The sequence below is a fragment of the Passer domesticus genome, chromosome 10, assembly GCF_036417665.1.
Source record: "Passer domesticus isolate bPasDom1 chromosome 10, bPasDom1.hap1, whole genome shotgun sequence".
NCBI classification, from domain to species: Eukaryota; Metazoa; Chordata; class Aves; order Passeriformes; family Passeridae; genus Passer; species Passer domesticus.
Window position 1 is genome coordinate 16,482,521 of NC_087483.1, and position 18,262 is coordinate 16,500,782.

The window sequence follows — 18,262 nt, forward strand, 5'->3', positions numbered from 1 at the left end:
TGCTATTTTCTTTATTTCTCATCTTTGGCATAATGAATTGTAGCCACAATTGCATGAAGCCATCTACTAAGTAATTTTTTCCAATGGTGACTTTTTTTCCAAAAGGTTACAGACTACTCTGCTGCTCACTGTTTACTTAAAGAGAAAGAATGTAGCCACATATGTTCACATATATAAACCATAACTGGTCTGATATTGTACTGTGTACAATGCTTTTTTAAAAATAAGTGAAAACAGACCAGCACACAGCTTCAAAAGCTGAGTGTACAAGGGAAAAGGAGAAAAAAAAGGCTGAGATTCTTGTTTCAACTTTTTTACTAAGTATTGGGAGTACTGTACAGCAAATAAATGGGTAACTTGTTTGAAGTTTCTGCCCGGTCAGGACATAACTAACTGATAAAACCAAAACCCTGTTGTAAACATTTGGAAAGACAGTGATACTGACGTGGGATCCCCTGGTGCAGTGTACCTGAAGCATATCCAGCACCAGTGTTTCCGAACAGGGCGGGAATGGCTCTGTAAAATCCTGCTTGGCTGGTGATTGCTGAAGAAAATAGGTCACAGACTCTTGATGGTCTTCCTGCTAAGTCTGTAGTCCTCAAGGTAACCTCAATACCTAGCTGAATGGGCTCTGTATCTTCCTGCCAAACGAGGCATGGCTTTCAAATTAGAGCAAATCACACCGGTAAATGATTTCTGAGGCCCAGTTATGACACCCTTGTTCCAAAGGCTGAGGAGGACATGGCATTTCCAGCTCTCCTGCTCTCACTCCAGGATTGTCAAGTAATTTGGCTACTGTGGTTCCAGGGACCTGGCAGAAGTTTTTTTTCCCTTGTAAAAATTTGCTAGAGTATTTGCTGCAGCTTTTAGTTTCAATTACAGAACATGAGAGGGACTGTGCATAAAAACATTGGGTTATGGATAAAACACTGAGCAGAGATGTGCAGGAGAATAAGCCCCAAATTACTGTGAAGCAGTAACACAGGCTAAATGTGGCAAGTAACAGGGAGGAAGACAGCTCACTGTGGTGTTTGAATACATTCAGCAAAATTTGGTGATTTATCAGAGCCTGACCTGTACCCCAACTGTGGTTATAAACCTGGTTTATTCCATGCATTATGTAACACTCAGGGGACATAAACCACACAAGGTTGGGATCCATGAGGTTCTTGTGAAAGGTTCTGAAACGTCTGATTGCTCTTCTGGTAATTCACAAGTGGTCTGCACATGCAGACCTTGCTGCTTACATCATAGTATTATTGTGTGAACTCTTCTTGGCTTGCTAGAAAAAGTACATTATTTCATGTTAAAGAAAAGGAAGGAAGATTACAGGAGCAAATAGGAGATGTAGTACAGGTCAGTAATAAATTTTCTCTTTTCCCAAGAGTTATATATGTGTGTTGAGCTAGGTTAAGTACAGGGATGTTGTTGCAAGTATATATGCAACATATCAGTGACCATAGAAGTATGCAAAAAATTATCTTCACTAGGACCATGTGCCCTGGCAATAATGTGCATTTCCTGCTAAATGTTTATCTTATTGTATCTGTGTTTACTTAGATGGCTTAATGTGTGCTTTGAAGCTATGGGGCTGCATTTGTGCTTGTCTGCCCAACCAAGGATTATGTGGCAGACAAGCAAACAAGCTCGTTAATGAAATGTGCTGAAGGGAATTTAACAGACTTGTATCCTCTGAGTACTCCTCTTCCTCTGGATTGAAGGGTTGTGCTGTTGATAGGGAAATGATGCACAAGGATACAGGATGATAAGTTAAAATCCAGTTGGAGTAACTGATAAGGCTTGATTGACAATGTAATTTAATGATGAACACAGAGGAGTCTGTTGTTGAACTGGGAACTATGCAAAGAAGATTGCTTGGTGATGTGCACAGTCTTTTCGGGGTAGCTGTAAACTCACTGAATGAAGACTATCTTTGTTTCTTCTGAAGACCTGAGAATAGGATGTGTAACTAGCATAGGATTCTTAAAAATAGCAGAGAAGAATGTGTCCTTCAGATAACCCTCAAAACTCACTGAAGAACAAAGGGTTCTTCTACAAACCAAGGCCCAAAATACTGAATTTAAAGAATAGTTTCTACTATAGCTGCTGCTGATGATCTGTGCTGTTGGACTCTGTAAGATTCTTGATTGTTTTGTCCTTCTGATTTTTGCACTGTGCTTTCCTCTGGTGTGTTTACTCTAAGTTGTCCACCATGCAGAATTCCTTGTGACTAAATAATACAGGTTGAGGCTCCTGTATTGAGAGCTCTTGGTTATCTCTCTGGCCATAAGAAAATTTACTGACATATTAGGCCTATCGAGCCCAAACCATTATTTTTCTGAGCCCAAGGCTTTTCTCTTCTGGTTGCTGTTCTTGGTAGATGCATTCTTTTGCTGTTTTTTAAGGGATTTCTAAGAGAACAAAATACTTAGTAAAAAAGAAAACCACACAAGCGAAACACTTTCCTTACTCTGCTGTGAGTATTATGACAGAGACTGTAACTAGAAAAATATGTGTCCATTTAGGGAAATAAAAAAGACAGGCATCTAGCAGGAATCCATTTGAGCTTATAAGAATATAGAAAGAATTTCTGATTTGAAACAGGAGTTATGGTGCTGACAGAGGGAGACTTGACTTATTATACCCAACTAGTTATCATGTGATTTTATTATTCTATAAAATCTCTTTCACAACTGTATGCAAAATCATACTGAAAAATTGATGCTTCAGTTCTTCTATGTTATGTGCTTAATGACATTAAAAAATGCAAAAGATTCTGTGTGAAATAGAGAATAACTTAAAGTAGAAAACCAAACAAGGCTTATGGTGTCAGCCAAAGTCCATGATTTCACTTGTGTGATTTGTATCAGGCCCAAAATAACTAAATGAAACTTATAGATTATCAACATGTTCATTTTCTTGCTGACTTTCTAATGGAGTAGTAGATTTTTTCAACAAAATTGAAAGGTGACATCATCATTTTAGAAAGGGGGAAGTAAGAACCTCAGATTACACATTGATTTCTGAGTATACAGTGCTACATAAACATTTGAAATCACTGAATGCCATGGACATGCTTAGAAAGTGAAGCAGTTTTAAAGATAATTGATCTGCTGTCAAATTGAAAGAAATTTCCAGAAATGCTTTTAGTGAAACAAAAATAAATAGTGGATGAAGAACACTTCAGAAGTGCACCATTCTTATTCCACATTATAAGCTATAGTTGGAAAAAGCTGTTAAAACAAATCTGATTTCTGTAAATGTAAACCCACCACCTCATGACACATTTTCAACTGCAGTTTGTAATCAAATCCTAGGCTCAAGTGAAAAGACAGATTCAGTAGTAATGTAACCCAGGTTACACCGTACGTGTGTGCAGTCAGGAGATTCCCAACAGTCTGTGCTGTGTGATACCATGTGGATTACCCTGAGTTTAGCAACTCTGAGGAATCCAGCTTGAAATAAAGTGTGAGCACTGTTGGATGCTCTTCTCGATGTGAGCATCTGTGACCTTTGCAACAGTTTTGCTGGAGGCCAGTCAGTTATTCAGCTGCACATTCCAAAACCATCAGTGCATCTGCATTCTTTCACACAAGCTGATACTCCCTCTCAGAAGATACTGCATTATCTTACCCCAATGCTAACAGCAAAAGCATGTAAATCAATTGATTGCATTTATTAAGGGGAGTAGGCTCATGAAAAACCTGTTGGATCACATTCCGTAAAATTAACTTCAGCTTAACTGAAAAAAATAATGTTCTAGAATGGACACTTAGCAACAGATTATGCTATTTATATTTGGGCAGTTCTGAAAAGTGCTGAGAATTGAATTCTCCTACTCATACGTGCTGAAAAGGCACTAAGAGCTATGAGTGTTTTCTGTTCCAAAATCTCATTACTCAGTAGGACATGCAGAAGAGATCCCACTGAGCTATGGCGAGCCCACCCATTGTGCCTTGCCTGAGAGTAGCAGTGGTTCAGCGAGCAGAGCAGTCGGCTATGAAATGCAAAGTGTTCTACTTTGAGTTTAATCTGTGTTGACAAGCCACAAAGTAACCCACTGGCTCCACCAAAATGTTTATGGTGGAAGCAGTGGGAGCTCTCCCATCAGCCAGGTGTGGAGTGAGCCCATTGCTGGGAGTGGAGTGTGCTGGAGAGGGAGGGATGCTGTGGGACACAGTTGCTGCAGCAGAAAACAGAAGGATATACTGGTTGTGAAATGATGCTGCTTGTTTGGGTATGAGATTAGCATAATCTGTCATATAGTGTCATTTCTTCCATTTGTAATAGGTTGCAATTATGAATTACTCTCATTTTTAATTATATATAAAATTCATTTGGTTCACACCATAAGTACCTCTCCAAGCTTATGTGTGAATTTCATTATAATTCATAGCTTTCTCCTAAGGTAGCCCCAAACTAATCAGTGTTTTACAAGCTAATCAGCTCATACTGTCACAAGTGGCATAATGCAAGCAATTATGTTTTAATTCAACTTCTAAACAAGGAGGAGAAAAAAAATCAGATTGAACAAAAAGAGGCTTATCATGAACTCATGAATTGATAATCATGATTAATGGAGGGTCTCTGGGAGAAGATGTGGTTAAATCTCTTGCCTGTGACCTTTCATTGGGTATGGTAAAAAAATAAGCACATGTATGCTGACCCAGCAAGCAGCCAAGAACCTGTTATCTCCAGCATGTTCTCCTAATCAAATCTGTTATCACTTTCACATATAAAAAAATAACCCTTTTCTCTCTTAAACAATCTCACTATTAAATATGTATGTCCCGATTCTCTATGTCACCTATATATTCAAGTGAAAGGACAAACTGTTTCTCTAAAATTGCATAATTTTGACAGTGAGAGAGGATTCCCAGGTCCCATTCCTCATTGTGTTCTTGAATCCTGATAAACATATCAACAATAATTATCTCTGTATAATATTAATATCAACATCTGCAAGGAAAGATTATATAAGCACAAAACAGTTTTCCTAGAGAAGCTAACTTTTAGTAGGTCTTTGTTTTAGAGAAATGCTTCTGTGGTTTGGGTGGTAATTCAACACGACAGAAAGAGAGAACCTCTGTGACCTCACTAGACAAGGCAGGTGAGAGGGGAGCCCTTTGGGAGGGGAAAGGGAAGTAGCCAAAGTTCCACCATTCTATCAAAAACAGATGATATAGTGTCTACTCTGTATCAGAAATCACAAACCAAGTATACCTTCTTTTCCTGGAGAATAAATCAATATCAAAACAGAAGCTTCATCTTATTTGGCACTGGCAGGAATTATTTCTAACTTGGGCCCATAGGGCTGCTTGGAAGTCAGTCACTAATTCAGTTAGAACTTGTGTGGCATTAGAACTGGTGTTTGAGGAATAGATGGATTCCATTTCACTTGAATATTTGCCTTTGCCATTTTGCAGAAATAATGCATTAAAAGGGTAAATCAGGATAAAACCCAGACACACACAGTCTGTCAGCTCTGCAGTTTCACTTTCTTGGAAATGAAATTGTGATACATATGAGAGTACAGAGTTGTAAATGGAAAAACTTTTCTATTTCACTGGACTGAATCTAGTGTAATACTTACAATTTTTTCATGTGCCAAGAAATTCTGCATGACATTGGATTTAAAAGTTTTATTATTTTTAGAATTTACCTATTCTTTAAACTAATAGTACTGTAGTAATCTAATGAGCCTGAAATACAGGTATTTAAAACCATTTAAAATAAATACACATTTGTTTAATATATAGTGTCCTTTGGTAATGAGTTCCATCAGTTTAAGTGCCAGAGATTAGCAGGATTTAAATATCATTAAAATATAGATGGTGAAGTCTACTGTTACATATGCTTTTTAAGATAATATTATATATTTATGAACCACATTACTGGAGGATATGAGAAGAAATCTTCCATTTATCAGACCTCCAGTGAAACCAACTGCTCAGTTAACCAGGCTAGAAATGGGAAAGCTTGGTTTGTTCTCCAGGGGGGTGTGATGTGCAGCCTGAATGTGAAATGGGCTCTCTCAGTGCCACAGAACTGAACACCAGCCTCCACTTGCTGCATTCAGCAAGGAGCTGGAGGCTGGCCCAGGGTGCCAAATGTAAGTGATTGACATTAGTGGCTACATTTATGTGTTAGGGGTTTATAACAGGCACATATGTAGGTAAAGTGTTCCTGAAACTGTATTATTGGACATTGAAGGATCCTTGAACTGATGAAGAAATTCCAGGCAGATGCTGTTCTGCCTGTAGTAGTGGTAGCAACTCCGGGTACTTGCAGTAAATGCAAACACTGAAGTTAGATTTATTTTTCCCCTTTAATGCAAGGTAAGCTCTGTGAAAGCACGGTACTAAATAAAGTGCCTCTTCTTCTAACTAGCACCTGACCCCAGCCAGCAGCTGCTGACACTCCCTCCAGCAGCTCCTCACAGTGGGGAGAAAATAGGAAAAAGGAAATTGAGAGAACTCTACAGTGGAGATAAAAAACAATTTAATAGGTGAAGAAAAGAATGGGGTGAGTGGAAACAAGTGAGGCAAAGGATATGGCACCACCTCCCACAGGCACAGCAGTGCCCAGCCAGTCTTTAAACATCCATTTTGGAAGCTAAAACAACCCCCCAATCTTTTTCTTCCAGTTTTTATTTCTGCCCTTGAGGATTCATGACATGAAACGTCCCTTGAGTCGCTCTGAGTCCCAGCTGTGTCCTGTCCCAGCCTCTTGCCCACCCTCAGCCTGGCTGTGGGGGTGTAGTGGGAAACAGAGGTGGCCTTGACACTGTGCAAGCACAGCTCAGCAGTAGCCAAAACACTGGTGTGTTGTCAGCACTGTTGTAGCCACAGAGCCAGAACAGGCACCTTATGGGCTGCTGTGAAGAAAGTTAACTCCATCCCAGTCAGACCCACCACAACCCAAATCAAACTACTTTTTTTTTTTTTTTAGCTTACCTTTGTATATCCTAGTTTGAAATTCAGATTTTTCCATTTTCTTTAAAATAATTTTCTCCCTGTAGAGACATTGAATACTCAGTTTTCCTCAGGTGGCTGCCACATTTCATTGCTGCTGAGACTCCTTGGCCTGTTCAGCTATGTTATGATCTCTGTCATGTTTTCCACTAGCAGGCTGAGACCTGTATTTGCTTATGTTATGAGCAAAATTTGTTTTGTTTAGCCTTTCATTCTTCTTGGTACTCCTGGTAGGTCTTCACAGGTCCTTCAAAACTATTCATTTAGGACCAGTAGAAAAACTTATTAGGTCTCTTTGTTCAGTCACCAATTTTTTTTTCACATTTCTCTCTTTTATGATTGCTTTTCTACCCAACACTTCCAAACCATCTCTGTTACGACAGACATCTGCCCCTGTCTTGGCAGATCATGGCCTTTGCAGGCATATAGAACATTTTCACTTCAATCCAGTTGTCAAATTCATTATTTTGAGATTCTGGGGCAATGCTGCATCCCCATTACTGTTTACTACCAGACAAGGTGTGTCTAGTTTTTAATCAAATTGCTGGGTATAATGCCTAGCTCTAGACTTTGTGTCACTGCATATTTGCATACACTCTGTATTTTTCTTGGAGCAATTGTGAGCAATTTACTTTTGCCTTCACTATCATATTTCCCTATGACTGGAACCCACTTAATTCCTTCAGTTTCTCAATGTCTTTATTAAAATTGACATCCCCCATCCATCCTCATCTTTGCACAACCGTTCTTTCAGGTTACTGGTTTGGAGCAGCTGGATGCCAATTTCATTCCCTAATTCACAGTGCTGAGGAGCCTTTGTAACCCTTATTTGTCTGCAGAACAACCCCAACCTTGCACTGACCCATTTATAACTCTTACTCTGCTGCAGTCTCCTTGACCAGCTTCAGAAGTTCCTCGTGGCTGATTCCATCTCCTCAGGTCAGTTTACAATCTCCCCCTACAGCTTTTCTGCCTTTCTTTTCACATTTTTAGGTTAAAAAATACTGTGTTCTCTTTTTACATGGAGTGAAATTAGTGATACAATTTTCCCCCCTCACCTGCAAAGGTACTACAAATACTTGTTGGATCTGGAGAAAGGAAGTCTTTTGATCTCTTTTCCTTTCCTTGGCACCTGTGTTTCCAGACTTTTGAGCTTCTCACAAGACTTCTCTCTGAGAAGAAAACACTAAAAATTTTTCCAAATGTCATCACCTTTAGAAGAAATGTAACATTCCAGTAATTTTAAAATGTTTAAAATTCAGAACTACTAGTGATATTATCCAAGGTTTTGTATATTGTCTTAAATGTGAGGTACAGTACAGAATAGACATCAGTGAAGTTCTTTAACCAAATATAATTGGAAAAAACTACTGCAGGAAAAGAGGAGGATTGGTATGGAGGGGTCATGTATCTTTGGGCAGTGATGACACTGTTGACTGGCAAGTTAATATAAATATTTTTAAGTGTACTGGGGGTTGATTTTCATTGATTTAATTGTGGTTGTTTATATATGTACTTTTTTGGGTGTACATATAAAATAGGTGACAAGTTTCTGTGAGAACTATACACAGAACCTGAGCCTAGGGAGGCTGGGATAGTGTGGAAACTAAGAAAATGCAGCTAATGAGAGGAAGTGAGGAAAGGGACTTGTTAGTCCAAAAAAAGGAAAAGCAAAATGGAGATAAAAATGAAAATATAGAAATTGTTCTAAGAAGAACAGTGATAAGTTGTCCTTCCCCTAGGCATGGGAAATTAATTTAATACACAGCAAGGAAAAGAGAAGTTTGATAAGAGGAAATATTTTTTGATCATACAGGCTTTGAAATGCTGGAGTTTTGAAGGAGGCTGAGGAACTTTCCTCAGCAGTGTTGAACACACACCTGCCAGGATGGGCTAAATCTGTTCTGGCATTCTCTTCTGCATTCCATCTATTGTCATATGCTAACTTGTTTTTTAATACTACAGTAAAGGCAAGATTTTTCCCACTTTTTGTTCTCACAGAAAGCTGATTCTTAGTATTATTAATGTGCAAGTAATAACAAGACCACAAACCTTTTTTTTTTTTTCTAATTTTTCTATTTATTTTTTCTATTATTTTTTAATGTTTAACTTAGGGACACATCACACTTTCCCCCATTGTTTACCTTTATTCAGTTTTGTTCCCTGTGACAATTTTATTATGATTTTTGCACTATGTTATATTTTTTTTCACGTTCCAGCTCCTTGGCAGCTATGATCAGGTAAAGTGTTGCTTCTGGTTTTTCAAAACTAGTAAAAAATTTATTCATCTTGGGAATGTTTGACTAAGCAGCAAACACTCAAGAAAATCAAAGGTAAACAAATTATTTCTGAAAGATATTACTGTTTGAAAACAAACTCTTGCATTTGGATATGCCTGAACCACAATTTTTAAGGCAGACAGTGCTGAGCTCGTCTAGACTGTGCTGAGTTATTTTAATATATTTCCCCAGTGTTTCAGATAGGAGAGCTGACTGGCACTTACAGGACTCCTTGCTTCAGTTCCTACACAGCAAACAGGAAATGTTTTTGTGCAAATGGCAAAAGTGCCGGATTTTGTTAAAGCAAGTGAAAAGACTTTCAGAACAAGAATTTTGGAAATTGAGAGAACTTTATATTGATATAAGCTGCTTTCATTGAAATCTTTAGGTAACTTGCTGCTGACAGCAGCTCTGTATTTGATTTACAGAATTTGGCTTTTTGATTTTTGTATGTATTGCAAACTATTATGAAATATTTCTGCCCTGCATGAGCAAACCCCAAGTTTTCTACTTTTGACTGTTACCTGTGACCATATGTAGTAGTAATATTTTATTTTTGTTTAATTTTGTAAGTTCAAATTTTAGGTTGATACAGAGAAGTGTAATTCACCTTAATTTATCTTGCACTTCTGACAATATTTTTCTGATTTGTTTTACTAATGGTTTTAGAAATACGTATCTTCTTGTTTCTAATAATTACTAAATCCCAAACTTCTTTTGGTCTCTTGACTAAGAAAAAAACACAAGAAATAATTATTCAGTAATTATTATATATTTAACGTGTTTAGGAGTTGGGGATAAAATTCTCCCTCAATAGTCTGTTGCCTTTAAAGGGATTAAATCCTGAAGCTGGGTTGTTTCCTAGGATTGAACTGCAAGTAAGTTTTCTGTATGCGCTTCCTTTACCTTAGGCTGGAATATTCTAATGCTCGCACAACTTGTTAAAGTTCTTTTGAAGTTTGCAGAAGTGGAAGGAGAAGGATCTCCAGTCTGGCCCAGTGTTTTTGGAGGCAGAAGTGCCCACTCCAGATGATACCTTTGAGTAACCACTGAGATCCTAACAGTTTAGGCTTGCCTTCTTTCAAACTCTGGCAGCCTCAGAGTAAAATCAGCCCGGATTTAGAAATTATCCTCCATCTCCCATGGTCCCTTAGACTTTAATGTTTCAGTTCTGCAAGGGGCTGAGGAGCCTGGCCTTGATCCAGGCAACTATTTGGATTTTAGGAGCTGTCATCCATATAAATGACACACTCAGGTACTCTTCACCATTTCCCTTGTTCAAACCCTGAAAGATTAAGATCTTCATCCTGATAATTTCCACCATGCCAGAAGGAAGGTGCCCAAGCTGCACAGTCTTGGAAACTGGGAGACTCCAGTGGAGAGGACACACTGCCCATTTTCATTCTTGTCACACTCTTTCTTAACCATCAATTACTGACTGTGACTGAGAAATGAGACACTGAGGTCAGATTTGTGATATGCCCCTGTGCCACCGATGTTAACAAGTTCAAGTTTTCTTTCCTGGCTGAAATGCCACTCCCTCAGCTGACAGAAGGTCTCCTCATCTTTAAAGTTCAGGAATGAGCATTTCTTTACTTTATCAAACAAATGCTATCTGAAAACCACAAGACTGACAAATATGCTTTTAGTCCTGGTGTTGCAGACTGCTGAGCTGGCAGGGAGCAGAAGATGAGGTCTTAGTGGCAATAATGGCAGTGGGCCCCTTATTTTTCCTGTATTATTTTCCTGGGACCAAGTGTTTTAGATGACTGGTTCAGAATTTTACCTCCCAGCTTATCTTTTAACTCTTCTATTCCAAATAAAAGATGGGAATAAATATTTTAATGAAACATAAACTTAGTAGGAGATGTGAAATGCTAAAAGAACTAATCTTGTGGGTATGAAGAAAAATCTCAGTGCTCTGAACTACTTGTAGGCTATATTTAATGCCAGTCCCATATGTCTGATATGATGGGAAAAGATCTTGATGTCTTAAAAGAAGTTGCTGGTTTATGAATACTTTCAGGATATGTGTTTTTTCCAGATGTCATTTCTGGAGTGATTATTCTAATTATTGTTAAATACAGTCAGAAACTGGCAATAAATATAACTGAAGTGAATGATTATTTAAGGAACCCTCACAGAAACTTCTTGGTTCATTCAACTATCAGATGAGCAGGCTGGCTAGCAATAAATCACACTTTATAAGTGACAGTTGAATGTCTTTTATCTGGAGTGATACTCAGGCAAGAGTAAAAGATGTCAGGGAATGTTAAATTGAATTGATAACATCAAATTATTAATAATAGGTAAAATTTTGAGGTCCTTCCTTGTTTTTTGATTCAGTGCTCTACTTTAAGGGAAGCTGAATAAACATGAAGTAACAACTGATTCTGAACCTCAAAATGTGACCCAGTAATACTTACCACTTATGTTGTGCTCTAAACGTTCAGAGCTCTTCTGTGGGTCAAATTTTGAACACAAAGGGGCTGTTGAACTGAGCATGATTTGGTCAATTAACCTGTTAAATCTTTGCGTGCAAGGCAGTCAGAGGCCTGCTGTGGTTTTGGAGAGGGGTTACTCAGATCCAGCAAGTTACAATATGTTGAGAATCCCATAGAGGTTGTATCCAAGTAGGAGCCTTGTTGGACCCCTGCTCCTTGTGGAATAATAAATCACATGGAACTTTTTCAATTGGAAAAACATATTAACTTGTCTGCTACTCCAGCTGGAGAGAATAAAATCATACTGTTTTATGATAAATTGCATATATTTCTTATATATGTACCATTTGTCAGACATTTTTCCCCTGAAGTTGAAACCACAATGTCACATATAAATGGGATTTTATAATGCACCATCCATGGAGACTGGAGGAATATTAAGGATTAATTAAAAGCATAAGTCACCAAAGTTGATTAGAATGCAAACTAGGTCTAATTTCATGCAGGACCCATTAAAGAAAGCCAAGGTTGTAGCAGAGAGAAAAAAAGACCAAAGAGCTGCTATATTTAGATGAAAAAAAACTACACTACAGGCAAGAATCCCACAGATGGGAGATGAAGGGTCAAAGGCAATAGGAAGCACAAACCAAAGTGGGGAATACTGTTGCTGGATTTCAGTGACACTGAAGACTTCTCTGAGGTGACTTACCAGAGCAAGCTAAGCAGCATTTGCTCAGCATTGCTGAGTGCCCCTGAATTCTGCTTTCATGGAGGCAGAAGTGCCCAGCTGGTGTTTGCATGGAGAGTCGGTGTAGGTCTCTCACACCCTGTCCAGCAGGCAAGCTAACAGTGGCCCAAGCAAAATCAGTTTTGTGTGACAGTGGCATTCCTATGGCCAGCTTGGGAAAGCTGGTTCCAGCTGGTGTGGATCATCCCTTATTCTGATTCCTTCTGCAGGTTCTCCCTGAATATAGCCTGTGACTGTTGCTGACTCAGAAGAGAACAAAGTTTTTCTGCTTATACCAGGTGAAGAGATGTATAGACACCCTTTTTGTTTAAATTGTGAGATTGCGAGCAGCAGGCATAAGTTTTTCTCCTTCAAAAATCAGCATTACATGATTTGGCTTTTTTTTTAATAGAACTTTTGATATCATTCCTGTGTTATGGGTATTAGCAATTACCATGCTGCTTTTCCATTTCTCTAAAGCTTTCTACATGCTAATAGCAGCTTCACTTATTAATTTCTAGCACCATCCCTGCAGCCAGCTGTGTCATCACAATTGCCCAGCCATTCAACTCACTGTAGTTACTGGTTTGATGGATTATAATCAGGATTTTGATCTCAGAGCAGCTTTGCAATAGCAATCAATGCTGAGTATGACAAATTATATCATCCTGAACCCATATTTGGCTAACTGCCAGCATTTCATCTCACTTGGCCACTCTGTAGCTTTTGGTCTTTTTTAATCACAACACTTTGCTAAGGGGTTTGTAGCCATTTTTGATACCTCTGGAACAAGTATTAGAACTGCATTTTACTGTACCTTAAAGTCCCACATTAGATTTTATTGTAAATCTGATGTTTTCTCCCTTTGGAGAGCCATTTTAGAAGAAATATGTGTAGTCTTGTCCTTTCTTCTTTGCATTTTGTTGTTTGGGGCTTTGTTCTTGGGAATGCAGCTGTTCCTTTATATAATTTAGTTTAAATTAACAACTGCTTCCTAGCCTGTTTTATTACAGCTCAGTACTTGTGGGACTTAAGGTTTGATATTGCACGTAGTCAAGTTTGCAATTCTTAATTTACAGCTGTTACAGAAATACAAATGCACAGCAACTATTTGTTGGGGCCCTCTTCATTAGTTCTCATGGAGAATATAAAACTTTTGAATTTTTAATACCAACATAAGTGCTATCAAATGTCCAAAGTCCTGATGATCTCATAGGTAGCAAGGGTGAACCCCTTAAATATTGAAGCAAGATCTATATAGTAGAAAATAACAATGACATTCTCCCCCTGTTGTGTGTGTACATTACCCATAATTTTGAAAGCTCTGTTAGACATGCCTCCTGTCCTTCAACTTTCTGGTTTTAACAAAAGGACAAATTATGAGGATTTGATTGGCAAAATTGCCAAGCTTCCTGAAGTAGGTGCAAACTCAGTCTCCATTCAGGAAGTTATTTGCACTTCTGCTTGGTATTTATAGCCTAATTTAATGAGGTGTAGAAGAGAGGAGAGTGCTATGAAACCCAGCTCAGCAGCTTCAGCATTTATTTGTTCACCTGGGATATTCTCTTTTGTGACTCTTGAAGATCTTTTCAATAAGTGAAGTTCACAGAAATGATACATATTATTTTTCTGTGGTTAATTCAGACTTTTCAGTTGTGAAGCTGTACCATTCAGCTGGTGGGTTTGTAGGGATGAAGGTAAAGTTTTTGAACTGTGTCTGCAAAACAATGTCACCTGTAACTGTGAGATTTAATGCTGCTGCAGCTAGTAAGTGTTGGATGTGGCACGGGAGCTGTGGGAATCATGGAGATCTGCACATAAATTTTCCGCTATTTTTCTCAATGTTGAATATCCAGTTTGGAGTTCAAGTGGAGTAATTTTTGCAACTGTAAACAGTGATGCAGACTGAAAAGCAGCTTTTGTAACATAAAAAACCTGTTCTACTTCAAATGGTTTATTTAAAGCTGGGAATCAAATGGCATAACTATTGCAGCCTGCAGCTTCACCCTGTCCCCTTTCTTGATTTCTTTTTGTCTGCCTCTGTTCCTGTGCAGATATTAACTCTCACATTGCTGTAGACAAAAAAAGAGCTTACAGAGTGTTTGTGACACAGGGGGATAACAGCTAAGTACTTTATTATTTTGTGGTCAGCTCAGCAGGATAAACTTGGATTACATGACAGGTTTTACAAGAGAGAACAGGTTGTTCAGGTAACTGTCTCCCAGGACCTACATGAGCAAACTACGCTGTTGGGTGGAGAAGACCATCTGGATCTTTCATGATGCTCACACTCACACACTCTGAACCTCCTGTCCAGAAGAGTAAGACTTGCTGCCTTCTGCTTTCCCTGCATCTCTCTGTCCTCTCAACCTTCCCTTCCAGTTGTTGTGCTTATTTGTGTCAGAGTTCTGTTTCACTAAACCTTGCTCTCCTGCCTTCTATATTTCATCAAAATTGTTTCTACTCAGAAATGGTGGGAGAGCTCCTATGAGTTGTTCATCCATGAAGCTTTGGTGAATGGGATTGGTGGAGGAATTTTTTAATGTCACAGTGACTCCTTAATATTTAGACCTTTATGGATTCAGATAAAGAGCCTGAACCAGCTAGGAAGTGATCATATTCCTTAGGTTCTTTGTCTGTGGCATTCTTTCCCTTTGTTTTTTTATTCTTTAGACAAGTTCTAAAGTGTCAGAGTAAATCAGAAAATTAAATTCTTATGCCCCAGAGCCTCCTCATGCACCAGTTTTCCTATTAATATTGATAAAATACTGGATATGCAGATGTGAAGTGTAATGATGGCTGGCATGTTGCATGTTCTTGACTACTCCTTTGGAGCACTCCACTCACTGTTTTCCACACATTTCTGATGAATCTATTGTAATTTCACTGTATGTGCTCCTTCTTGGCAATCATAGGTGTCCTGCAGGCAGCAACAGCACTTGTCTGTGAGCAGCAAAAGAAGATGCAGATAGTTTTTAGGGCACATTTTACCCAGAAAATGCTTGATCAGAGTTTTGTTTGCTTCTTTTTATGCACATTGTACTGCAAACAGCATAATCAGCCTCCTAATGTTCAGTTAGGCTTACGAAACGACAGCCTTTTGTTCCACCTTTTCATTAAACTTCATATCAGATTGAGCTTGTAGGACACAATGCAAAATCTGGCCTCAGACATTAGTTTCTGTTAAGATTCTGTATTTGGAAGCGAACTGTCAGTTCTGAGGGAAGAATGGGGCAGAACAAAATGGTCTTTGCCTTGCTGCCATGGTAATGGCAGTGAAGTGCTGATAAGTAACAATATCCATCTATGTGTGAGTTAACTCCTTATGTATTCTTCAGGGAGAAGTACTCTGGCATAGAATAATATCATCTTTCTCAAAAAAATTTGAAGCCAACCTGAGGATTATAATTAATAAGGGGTTATATTCTTGTATGATAAATTGGGTGACAAATGGTACATGTTCATTACATTCTAGAAGATTTGGGGACGATGATTACAGAAGTATTGTCTCAGTTCTGTGGCATGCAGTAAGACACTTGTACAAAGGATGACCCCAAAGTTGGTGGGTTTTTATACTGAATCTGTATCTATATACCTCCCTTTTCAGTTTTGTCTTCTAGGTTTTTTAATGTTATCTCTCTCTTCTCTTTGTCCATGAGCAGTCCTTTCTGGTCTTTAAGAATAGCAGGCTGTATTTGTGCATTAAATGAAGTAACTCCACCTAGATGGATTTTTTTCTTGTTTTAGCCAGTGTTATTTTAAGCAGTTTTTTGGTTTTTTTTTTTTTCATTATACGATAGCTTTCAACAGCCACTATAAGGTAAGTTTCCTGGTGGAGGGATGTGTTCAGTCCTCGCACAGCTTTCCTGTGCAGCCATGGGTGAGGCACTTTCTGAGCTGGGACTCTCTCCTTGTTAAACAGAGGTGCTGCTTTCCTAGTGCAGAGCCCTGGGGACATTTTCTTTTGAGGAATTTAGATTCTACATTGTGGAGCTTTCCTTCAGTCTTTTCTGAGATAAACCAAATCTATGCTTGGCATTATTCCATATTAAACCTTAAGTTACCTTGGTAATTTCTGAATAACATTGCTTACATATTTTCTGTTATGGTCACTGGACTTTTAAAGCACTCTGCTGATTGATCAAACCTTGGGGGTTTGAAACCTTTTAGTTCCTTCTGTAATTACTGTGTTTTAGTACTTTCCTTTAATTCCCTGTATGCTGTGTAACAACGCTAAAGCTACAGTTCTTGCATTTATTGTTTTTTCCAACTTGATTATATGTTTTTGCCCGTTGATCATCCCTTCTTTCAAGGGATTACATTGTATCAACCATAATCTCCACTGCCAAAGTCCTGAGTTAGTAGTTAAATCATAATTTAAATGTGCCACTTTTGTTGTTTACATTACTTCCCAGGTAAGTTTCAAGTTGCTCGTGAAACCACACTTCAAAGCACTCAGTACTTTTGCTCGCTTTTTCCTTCCGGCTAGGATTATCTTGTGCAGGTGACTTTTTGATGTGAAGAGAGATCACAGTAATGTCCACATGCAAAGCCAGTCCTGGAGTGTGGTTCCTACTTTGCATGACTGCCTGTTAGATGCATTTTTAATTTACACCAATGGAAGTGTAGTTAAACTCCCATACATCTCCAAATGGCAGGAGAATACTTGGTTATCAGATTTGGTGTTTAAGGGAGATTGTCTTGCTTTGTATAAGTAAATGACATGACATTTTTTGGCATGGAGATTTTTGTTTGAATTGAGCCTGGCATATTAACAGCAGAAAGTAAATTGTCATCTATAAACTCACGCAGCCCCAAGGAAAAGAGTTCAAATTGTTTTAAATTATTCTTGATAGCAGAAAGAAGAGTAGGGTAGGGGCTGAAGTAGCATTTTGCACACTGCCTAGAACAGAACTCTGAAGCAGAAATTGGAGTTGCTACACTTTTTGTAGAGCTTTTTTTTTTTGTCCAGTGGTGTAAGAGAAAGGATTGTAAATAGTTTCTACCACAGATCATCTTGCACTGCAAAACTTGGAAGCAGATCCATGTCATTTAGATGTCAATTTTTTCATCTGTCTTTAGTTCCCACATGAGATTAATGAGACACTAGGACTGAATCCACTTTAGAGAAGTGGAACAACATTTAGAAAGTAAACTAATTAATGAAAAAGTCATGGTGCACAAACTAAAGATTGTCACACAGTTGCACATTTGTACACCACATCTTTAAAGCTGGAAAAGTTTGCACACTGGACTATGACTCAGTACTGAGTTTTCATGTTTTAGCGTTACAGTCATAAAAAAGAGAAGGGCTTTTTTGCTAAATTTTGTTCAGTCAGTGTGTTTGCTTTAACATCACCACTCTGAGTTGGCTGTACATCTTTCAAAGTCAAAAGGGAAGAAGTGACTTCTCTGTCAAAAGCAGTTTCACAGACCCTCATTTACTTGTGCCTAGAAAGACAGGGCTGTTGGTTGTCAAATTGAGACTGTAATGTTCAAAAGCTCTCATTTAGCTTATGAACTCTTAATTTTCTCCTCACAGTATCAAGTCCAGACAGAGGACAGCAATCTGGTAGTGCTACCAGCTAGTGGAAGTTCCCTATTCTTTTGTTGCTGAAGTTTTTTGGTGTTTATTTGTGATATTTTTGAGATTGACTGATGTCACTGAGGGTTGTCCCCTCCTTTTTGGATGCTCCCTCAGAACCAGGAGTGCTGTGGCCTCAAACAGTTCCATTAATAAGTACAGAATATTTTTTTCTTCCTATGCTTTTCCACCTACTGATGAATTAAGAGCTTGTGCAAAAAGAAAACAGAGAGGACCAAAGATACCAAGCCTCA

The 18,262-nt window shown here is 38.4% G+C and overlaps 1 long non-coding RNA gene across 1 annotated transcript in view; it reads left to right on the plus strand.

Moving 5' to 3' along the window:
* The window catches only part of LOC135308714 (uncharacterized), a 47,535-nt gene extending 39,666 nt beyond the window's left edge, over nucleotides 1–7,869 (plus strand). Inside the window, exon 3 of the long non-coding RNA XR_010369089.1 lies at nucleotides 7,729–7,869. This is a non-coding gene — a long non-coding RNA (uncharacterized LOC135308714). The remainder of the gene's footprint in view (nucleotides 1–7,728) is intronic.
* The last annotated feature ends 10,393 nt before the right edge of the window (nucleotides 7,870–18,262 follow it).